Source organism: Bidens hawaiensis, unplaced genomic scaffold (genome assembly GCF_021521415.1).
Source record: "Bidens hawaiensis isolate Kalapana, Puna unplaced genomic scaffold, B.hawaiensis_p1.1 tig00004357_1, whole genome shotgun sequence".
Lineage (NCBI taxonomy): Eukaryota > Viridiplantae > Streptophyta > Magnoliopsida > Asterales > Asteraceae > Bidens > Bidens hawaiensis.
Genome location: NW_027491262.1, coordinates 125,628 through 134,839, shown reverse-complemented (window position 1 = coordinate 134,839; position 9,212 = coordinate 125,628). Strand labels below are relative to the sequence as shown.

Here is a 9,212-nt window from a genome sequence, read left to right as displayed (position 1 = left end):
ACATAAAATCAACAAACAGAAGTGCAGAACCAAGTTTTATAACCAAGTACCAGGTTTATTTGTTTGCAATAAACAATCACTTTCGATTAAGAAACGTACAATTACAATATCATTTATTTATCAATTTCAAGAAATCAATTTGTATTTGTTTTCGTAACCCGTCGAATTCCTCTACCCACCGATTATTTATTTTATTATTTTATTTTTTAAATAACACTATACGTCACGACCTTTACTTTCAAGTCCAAAATTCCACGGCTCACATGATTGGACAAACCACAAATCTTTACATGTTCTTTTCATAACCATAAGTTAGGCAAGCCCCCATGTTTTCCTTCACAACAATATATTTCTATGTTCTCGATCTCTATTATCATTAATATGACTGACCTGGTTGTGCTGCTTGTGTTAATTGTAATACAATCTAACTCAGTATTTTCACAAACAAACGACCATGATAACGATACCAACGTTCTCCTCGGTATGTTTTGTGGTCGTAACGCTATGACAAATCTGCCAAACTATATGAAGAACCACAACAACACGCTTAATGATCTCAGGGTGCAATTATTGAGCAAAAGGGTGGTTTACGTAAGGGCACAGGATTTAAGTGACGGGGTCTCGGTGTTTGCAGTCGCTCAGTGCCGAAACTACCTCTCAGTGGATCGGTGTGTGGCTTGTTTTGATGCTGGTGTTTCTAGTCTGGCCAACTGCTCGAATGCAAATGGTTATATTAGTTTTGATAACTGCTTTATCAGGTAATTATTGTTTTCATGGTAAGTATTATAAGTGAAAATTATATAATCCTTTAACTAGATAATTAGAGTATGGCCAGATGAACACGATTGAAACCGGGAGAATATATGGTGTTTTCACAATCCCACCTTGTCCCTTCCCCCCTATATCTCCATGGCCAAACTCTGTGCGATCTTACAATATGATTCAAAGTTAATTTGTTGATTAAAAAATGTAAAGCAAGTTACATTTTTCCGTCATCGTGCTATGAAAAATATGTGTAACTCATTAACTGCGAAAACAGTCCTTATAGAAAACATTATGTTACATGCCAAATAGTTTATAACATGTAGAAAATATTTACACTTTATATCCGGTTTAATCTTCTATGGTCTTTGTTCTTAGGTTCGAAGACTTCAATGAGTTCTATAACAATCCTTATTTCATGACAGACGGGACCGGCCTTCAATATTTATCATGTGGCAATCAATCAACATTTTGGCAAACAACTTTTAATCAAGTTGTGGATGGAGCTTTATCAAATATTAGAGACGCTACTCCTAAAACCTCTAATTTCTATGTAGCATCCACAACAAAAATCATAAGTGAAAATGTGACCGTGTACGTGACTGCCCAATGTATTAAAAATATAAATCAAGCCATTTGCCAAACTTGCATGAATACAGCGTATGACAAGTTAAACGACTGCCTACCGAACACTGAAGGAAGGTATTCAGACATGGCTTGTTTCACAAGGTACTCTGATACTCCATTTTTCAATGACAACCAGACAATAGATATCACAAATGTCTTAAAAGGTGAGGCTAGTCACTTGTTTCAAATATTAGATACAATTTTAAAGGGTCGCCAAAATGACATCTCACTAATGAGGTTGGCCAAATAGTTTTGGCTTTTTAAATTTTCAATCAAACAGTGCTTGACAAGTGTCCTTTGGCATGATAGATCCTGCCACAACTAATTGCATCTGTTGCAATCCATTTTTTTGCGTCGGATTCACACCACCTTTATGATATCGGTCTTTAAGAGAATCTAATGCAAAACATTGATGGGCCACGTGCAAGTTCAGATTGAGTGAAACAATTTCTTAACTGTTGGTTATCAGATGGAAAGATTGATCAAACACACAAATATTATAGTGAACAAGATAGGCTATCAATAGTTCATAGATTTTATTGATAAGCTTCTGAATAGAAAACGTACATAATAATGAAAACAGACTCAACTTAAATAAAGATAAACTCTACCAAATAAACCATAAAACCAGGACAAAATAAAGACTCAAACAACTTCTTTATTTTAGCTAGAAAACTTCAACTTTATTCTTCAAATTCAAATAATAAACTGCTCCATGCATGTGAAGCACATGCATCCATATTTGTAGGCCCAACTACTTTGAGTTACCTACAACACTCTCCCTTAACTCAATCATCCGAACTCCCAGCTTACTACGAAAGTACTCAAACTTTTCCTTGCTCAAAGACTTGGTTAAAACATCTGCAGTTTGCTCATGAGTGCTACAGAATTCTAACTTCACTTGCTCTTCATTTACCACTTCTCTTATAAAATGAAATCTCAACTCAATATGCTTTGAACGACTATGAAGTACAGGGTTCTTTGATAGGCATATAGCTGACTTGCTATCACAATAAATTGTAGTTCCTTCCACCTGCTGTTGACCCAATTCTTCCAAAATTCTCCTTATCCAGATTGCTTGGCATGCAGCACTTGTGGCTGCAACATACTCAGCCTCAATGCTTGACAAAGCAACTATGTGTTGCTTCTTCGAACACCATGTGACAGCTCCGCTTCCAAATTAAAAACATGAGCAGTAATACTTTTTCTATCATCTATATTACTTGCCCAGTCACTGTCAGTATGACCAGCGAGCTTGACTTTCTTTCCCTTTTCAGCCGTTAGATAGAACAAACCAAACTTAGTAGTTCTAGCAACATACCTGAGTATTCTTTTAGCTGCTCCTAGGTGTATTTTGGATGGAGTTTGCATGTATCTTGCTACTAGCCCAATTGAGTATGCTACGTCAGGCCTAGTGTGAGTTAAATACATTAACCCACCAATGAGACTTCGATACATAGACACTTCAGCATAACCAGCACCATCATTTAATTGCAACTTCTCGTTAGTATTCATAGGTGTGTCTTCCACATTACATTCTGTCATGCCAAACTTATCAAGTAGAGCTAGAGCATACCTTTCTTGCCCAACAAAAATACCTTCTTCACTTTGATAGACTTCCAACCCAAGGAAAAATGAAAGAAGCCCCAAATCTGTCATCTCAAACTGCTTCATCATCCCAGCCTTAAACTCATTTACAAGTTTAGTGCTTGAACTTGTACAAATGATGTCATCCACGTACATACATACATACATCAGATCTTCTTTAGTTTTCTTTACATATAAAGTAGGTTCATTATGACTTCTTTCATACCTGTGAGCAGCAAAGTGAGTATCTATCTTAGAGTACCAAGCCCTTGGGGCTTGTTTAAGCCCATATAAGGCCTTGTTGAGTTTCTACACCTTATCTTCTTCCCCTGTATCACAAAACCTTCTGGTTGTTACACAAAAATTTCTTCTTCTAACTCTCCATTAAGAAAAGCTGATTTCACATCAAGTTGATGTAGAGACCAGCCAAGGTGAGCAGCCACATCAAGTATAACTCTAATAGTTTCAAACCTTGCCACAGGGGCAAACGTTTCTTCATAATCTAGCCCCTTTTGTTGAGAGTAACCTTTGGCCACCAAACGTGCTTTATACCTTAGAACCTCTCCATCTGAACCAACTTTAGTCTGGTATATCCATTTGAGCCCAACTACATTCTTGTTTGCAGGCAACTCCATAAGCTTCCAGGTATTGTTCTTTTTAATTGCATTGAGTTCTTCTACCATAGCTTGCTGTCACTCAACCATTGTTGCAGCCTCATCATATGTTATAGGATCAATTGCTGTGAGAGCAAACTGACAGCTGGTATACACTTCTTGAAGAGTTTTGTACCTCACGGGAGTAGATGTTACATTAGAGCTTGAGGTCTGACTTGATTGAGTTGTACTTGTTGCTGATTGTTCAAGTCCGCTTTGATTACTTCCACTAGCACTGTTTCTTCCTTGTAAAGGAATGGACATAGTAGATGAATTAGTAACAGGAGTATGATCATTGTTGGAAGTATTACCTGAGTACACAGTAGCAGACTTATAAGCTGGATCTTCCAACAACTGACAGTTTGTATTGATATACTCCCCACTCCAATTCCAGCTTGCATCATCAACAAACACCACATCTCTTCTTGTCAAGATCTTTTTAGTTACAGGATTGTATAACCGATACCCCTTGGTCTGATTGGAGTAACCAATGAAGATACACTTCTCACCCTTGTCATCCAGTTTCTTCCTTAGTTGAGAGGGAATCAAGCCATATGCTATGCAACCAAAGACCTTGAGATGATGAACAACTGGCTTCCTCCCAGACCAACCTTCACTAGGAGTTTGATTATTAAGGCATTTAGTTGGACATAAGTTTAGCAAACTTACCGCTGTGGCAGCAGCTTCAGCCCAAAAGAAATTTGGCAATCTTTTAGCTTTCAACATACTTCTAGTTAACTCAAGAACAGTTCTATTCTTCCTTTCCGTCACTCCATTTTGTTCAGGAGTGTAAGGAGGTGTTAACTCCCTCTTAATTCCATTTTGTTCACAAAAACTATTAAACTCTTTAGATGTATACTCACCCCCACAGTCAGACCTAAGTACCTTTACATACAACTCACTTTGTTTCTCTACTAAAGCTTTGAAAATTTTAAACTTTTCAAAGACCTCTGATTTATTTTCAATGAAATAAATCCAACACATACGAGTTAGATCATCAATAAATAGAACAAAGAATCTACTACCTCCCATACTATTGACTTCCATTGGACCACACACATCTGAATGAATCAATTCCAACTTCTGAGTAACCCTCCATCTGCTCTTGTAAAAAGTTTTCTTCACTTGTTTACCCAGAACACAGCCTTCACATGAATTCACCAGGTTAACCTTTGGAAGCCCATAGACTATATTCTTGTCATGTAGTTGTTGCAGCCCATTGTAATGATAATGCCCATACCTAGCATGCCAAAGCTTTGACAGACCATCTTCACTCCTTACTTCAGTTTGAGTCTTGGTTGCATCTAGAAGGAACATATTGTTTTGAGCTAGAGGAATCTTCATTAATTCTTTACCAGTTGGTTTGTAAATAATAGTGCAGGCTTCATCTTCAAAGTATAACCCATATCCCATCCTCATTAATTGACCAACACTTAGAAAATTATACTCTAATTGAGGAGCATAGTAAACATCACCTAAGAGTTTGTGTTGGCCATTAGAAGCATAATTCTGACTTCTCCTTTACCCACAACTGCAAGTTCCTTCTTATCTCCCAACTTTACTGATAGAGTAAATGTTTCATCCAACTTTTACTAGGTGATTGGAACAACCTAAGTCAAGGAACCATAATGCATTGGATGCACCCTGATCAGATGAATGCGCCATTAAGGCATAAGATAACTCATCATCACTAGGTGCATCAATACAAGCAAAGAATAAACGTTGGTCATCATTAGGAGCATTGTTAGCATTTTCTTCATTTTGATCAGCAGCAACATTAGCTTGAGCACCATCACAAACCAGCAGTCTCGTTGAAATGCCCAAATCTGTTACAGTTGTAACATTGGGTTCCTTTGTTTCGTTCAGGCATACGACCCTACCTCGTCCCCTAAAGAGACCTCTGCCTCGCCCTCTTCCACCAGAGTTATCAGTAGGAAATCTTTGTTGTTGAAAGGCATGGAGAGCCTGCTCATCCATCTTTTCTATATTTTCTGGTGACTTTAATCCAGCAAGCCTGCTATTCAATCTTTGTTCTTGAGACTGAAGTGAGCCCATTAACTTAACCGTAGTAAGCTCGGTCAAGTCATAGGCAACTTCAATGGATGGGACAACAAAATCGTATTTGGAGGACAGGCTACGAAGTATCTTTTCAACCACCTTTTGATCTGGAACATCTTCACCATATGCCCTTTGTTGGCTGACTATTCCCATAACGCGAGAGAAATAGTCACCAACACTTTCATTCTCATTCATCAAAAGATTTTCAAAATCTCTCCTTAAGCCTTGTAGCTTCACACTTTGGACTTGGGAATCACCTTGAGATTCAAGACGAAGCGTGTCCCAGGTTTCCTTAGCCGTATTGGCTCCAGCAATTCGAGAGAACAAGAGATCGTGAACCCCTTGTTAGATCAGTGCCATAGCCTTCGCATCCTTCTTCTTTGCTTCACGAATTTTGGCCTGATCGGTGCTGGTGGAAGTAATACCAGCATCAACTAGTTCCCACAATTCTTGCGACTTAAGAATCGTCTTCATCCGTATGCTCCAGTGTTCATAGCCTTCGCCCTTGAACACTGGAATCACTTGTTGTGCTGATGGAATCTTCGCCTTGTCTGCCATGGATGAAGAATAGTTGGGCAAGTTTCTTCACAATCACCAAGCTCTGATACCACTATGTTGGTTATCAGATGGAAAGATTGATCAAACACACAAATATTATAGTGAACAAGATAGGCTATCAATAGTTTGTTCATAGATTTTATTGATAAGCTTCTGAATAGAAAACGTAAATAATAATGAAAACAGACTCAACTTAAATAAAGATAACCCTAACAAATAAACCATAAAACCAGGACAAAATAAAGACTCAAACAACTCCTTTATTTTAGCTAGAAAACTTCAACTTTATTCTTCAAATATAAATTGCTCCATGCACGTGAAGCACATGCATCCATATTTGTAGGCCCAACTACTTTGAGTTACCTCCAACATTAACTATAGTAGAAAAGACGAATGTTATTTTTGTAAAAAAAAGTTTGTTTCGTTAATCTAATATGTCAAGACCGTCATTTTGATGATCTTCCAGGAATTGAATGTTAACCCATAGAATTCGATAACTTTCATATGATTATATGATAGGACATTCAAGTAAGCCGGTAGCCGTAATTGTTGCAACCATTGGTGGTGGTGTTCTTTTCTTCCTTATCCTTGTTTTCTGGTTATTGTACCGAAGGAAGAAGCTGAAGAAAATTGAACAAGGTGATTAATTATATATCCGTAGAATCTTCAGATAGATAAGTGTACCAACACTAGGGACGATCCAGCTTGTCATGTGAGATCTTGTATATACTAATAACATCCATGTTTTGCATTAGGCTCCCGGGATTTGAATGGGGCTATTTACTACAATTATCAAGATTTGAGATCGGCAACATATAATTTTAGCCAAGAAAATGTTTTAGGGAAAGGAGGGTTTGGTGAAGTGTACAAGGTGATTATTATTATTTAGTAATTCAAGCAACCACTTAATTAGAATATTATCTTGGTCAATTATTTGACTAAGTTTCTGAATTAATGCTTCATAGGCTATCCTTGATGACAATATCACGGTGGCCGTTAAAAAACTCCAAGTATTGCATGCTGAAGCACAACAAGAATTTGAGAATGAAGTGAAACTTGTAAGTAACATTCATCATCGAAATCTATTGCGTCTCCTTGGATGGTCTAGTGAAGGATCTCACCTATTTCTGGTCCTAGAATTCATGCCGAATGGAAGCCTTGACCGATTCTTATGGGGTAAGTTAGAGTTTCCAAACCACTTTTATATGAAATAGTTTAAGGGTGCGCATGGGTCGGTTTTGGAATCGAACCTGAAATCTGCTCTGTTTTATTTATTCTTTTAATTACATCGCACAAAACCGAAACGAACAGAAAATTTGGTTTTACGAAAACATAAAAGCAAACCATCAGTTTTTATTTGGATTCGGTTTATTCAGTGAGGATCTTCTTTTAGTTTCATGCACACCACTATAAATAATCATGTTGATATATGCTGATAAATATTTATATGTTGATATATAATTAATGGAGGCGCTCAAAGGGGGGCTCTGAACTGGAGCCAACGATACGAAATAATATTAGGAATAGCCAGGGGTCTTGCTCATCTTCATGATGAGTTCCATTTCAAAATCATTCACAGAGATATCAAATCAAGCAATATTCTCCTTGGTGATGATTTTAGACCAAAAATAGCGGATTTTGGGTTGGCAAGGTTCCAACCGGAGGGCCAATCTCATGTTAGCACCGGGTTTGCTGGGACATTGTAAGTTTGTTTTATTAAGTAACCTTACAATTGTGTGCCACTGAAATTCCTTTTGTTTTACAACACTATGGCAGGGGATACACAGCACCAGAATATGCAATTCAAGGTATTCTGTCGGATAAAGTTGATACTTACAGCTTTGGGATTGTGGTTCTTGAAATTATTAGTGGCAGAAAGAGTACAGAAATGATGTCCTCCTGGAAGATGTGAGATCTAACGTTCACACTCTCACAATTCTGTTGTGTTTTTTTAGAAACATTACATGCATGACTTATGACTACTTTTAATGAGTATATCCTATTGCATATGCAACATTATATTATTAAGGGTAAAAAAAATAGGATGTAGATATACTTTAAAAGACAAACAAAACAAAGATACAATAGATATTGAAGAACATAGGATATACTCATATACATATGACATTCATGACTTATGACTACTTTTAATTAAGATAAAATATTTTAACTACATTAGACATGAAGGTCGCACGCTCTGATCAAGTAACTTGGTGAACTGCAGGCATGGGAGATGTACGAGAATACGAAATATATAAATGTTATTGATGAAACAATGAACTTGAATGGAAACGAACAAGATGTGATGAAGATCATTGAGGTTGCCTTGTTGTGCACCATGTCACCTGCTTCAGATAGACCGGCCATGTCTGAAGTGGTTTCCATGCTTCAAGAGGGCAAGTTATCGGGGAAAATACAGCTGAAGAGGCCTACTTTTCTAAGGAATGAAGATAGGAGGGTTCGTATAAGTCATGCGATTTAGCCAAGATGTCACCATACTGCATATATACTATAGCTTTACTTTCTTAATAGCTTGTTAAATCAGTCCTTTTAGTTTGGTTGGAGATAAAAGTAGTTGATTTTGTTTAATAGATATATATAATGTTATTGAATACCTGTAAACTCACCTAGCTCCAGATTAGAGAGAAGCAAAAGAAATTGTACTAGAAATACAACTATCCAAACTGTCACGAGGTTAAGTTGAATAATTAATTGGTTAAGATGCATGGGTTTGAATTGCTAAATGGGCTTAAGTGTAATTTTTAAAACGGGGCTTCATAGTTATTTGTTTTAATTGTTTATTTAAACTAGTACTTCTAACGGCAGTCAATTTCTCAAATTCAATTAAGAAGTTGGTTCGGGTGAACTATTTGACCCGTGCGTTGCGGCAAGACAGTTAAACTGATAAAAAAATAAACTTAAAAACGTTGAATAACAAACTTTAAAAAATGACACCATGTTAAGTAT

The 9,212-nt window shown here is 37.0% G+C and overlaps 1 pseudogene; it reads left to right on the top strand.

The window, feature by feature from the left end:
* Positions 1-381: 381 nt before the first annotated feature.
* On the top strand, positions 382-8,727 carry LOC143626411 (cold-responsive protein kinase 1-like; annotated as a pseudogene).
* The last annotated feature ends 485 nt before the right edge of the window (positions 8,728-9,212 follow it).